This window comes from Myotis davidii, unplaced genomic scaffold (genome assembly GCF_000327345.1).
Source record: "Myotis davidii unplaced genomic scaffold, ASM32734v1 scaffold900, whole genome shotgun sequence".
In the NCBI taxonomy this organism is placed as follows: Eukaryota; Metazoa; Chordata; class Mammalia; order Chiroptera; family Vespertilionidae; genus Myotis; species Myotis davidii.
Genome location: NW_006295185.1, coordinates 355296 through 356956, shown reverse-complemented (window position 1 = coordinate 356956; position 1661 = coordinate 355296).

The following is a 1661-nucleotide window of genomic DNA, read 5'->3' as shown; positions in this document are numbered from 1 at the left end:
TCCTTTCTCTGAAATCAATAAAAATATATTTCAGGGGTGAGTGGTAAGAGGTCAACCAAAGGACTTGTATGCATGCATATGAGCATAACCAATGGACACAGACAGTAGGGGGGAAGGGCATGTGCTGGGAGGTGAGGCTGGCCAGGGAGAAGTCAATGGGGGGAAAAGGAGACTCATGTAATACTTTAAACAATAAAGAATTTAAATTTAAAAAAACATATTTCATATATATACACACCTGGAGAGTATTGTGCTAAGCGAAATAAGCCAGTCAGAAAAAGGCAAATATCACATGATCTCACTTGTATGTGGGATCTAATGGACAAAATAAACCAAAGAACAAAATAGATCCAGCGACATGGAAGCATAGAACATACTGACAAATCTCAGAGGGCTGGGATGGGGGCGGGGGAGAAGTAACTAAAGAACTTGTGTGCATATATGCATAGCCCATGGACACAGACAATAGTGCAGTGAAGGTTTGCAGCGGGGAGGAGGAGCGGGATGGAGAGGTTCAATGGAGGAAAAAGTGGGGAGCATCTGTAATATTTTCAACAATAAATATAAAATAAATAAATAAATAAATAACCCAGAAAAAATATGTATATTCATACACCAATATTCATAACAATATTATTCACAATAACCCAAAATGGAAGCACCCAAATATTCAACAACTGATAGATAAACAAAATGCAGTATGCCCACACATAAAGCCAAAAAAGAGAATAATGTGCATATGCTATTACATGGATGAAACTTGAAAACATTATGGTAAGAAAAAGAAGCCAGCCCTAGCCAGTTTGGCTCAGTGCATAGAGTGTCAGCCTGCAGGCTGAAGTGTCCCAGGTTTGATTCTGGCCAAGGACATATGCCTGGGTTTCAGGCTTGATTGCCAGTAGGGGGCGTGCAGGAGGCAGCCGATTAATGATTCTTTTTCATCATTGTTGTTTCTATCTCTCTATCACTCTCTGTTCCTCTCTAAAATCAATAAAAATATATTTTAAAAAAAGGTTATCACTGATAATCTTTAGAAAAGAAAAGAAAAGAAAAGGAAAGGAAAGGAAAGGAAAGAAAAGAAAAGAAAAGAAGAGAAAAGAAAAGGAAGTTAGGCACAAAGGCCACATTTTTATGGTTATCTATCTACACTAATAAAAGAGAAAAATGGTAATTGGCATACGACGCTACCCTTTTCATTGGCTAATCAGGGCTATATGCAAATTAACTGCCAACTCAGACGGCAGTTAACTGACAACAAAGATGGCGGTTAATTTGCATATGTAGGCACAATGCAGGGAGGCAAAAGGGAAAGCAGGAAGAAGCCCCCTGCCACTGACAATGCCTCCCAGCCATGATCAGAGAATCAGGCGCCTTTGCTGCCCTGGCCAGTGATAGCAGGAAGTAGGGGTGGAGCCAGCGATGGGAGCTGGGCACGGTCGAAGCTGGCAGTCCTGGGAGCTAGGGGTCCCTTGCCTGGGCCTAAAGCAGAGCCCACAATCACGGGGCTGCTGCAGCTGTGGGACCCCACTGCCCGGGCCAGATGCCTCGGCCAGAGGCGATAGGCCTGGGCAGGGGCAGAGCGGGAGATCGCGGGGAGCTGGGAGTCCCCTGACCAGGCCTAATGCCTTGGCCAGAGGCATCAGGCCTGGGTGGGGGGCGCG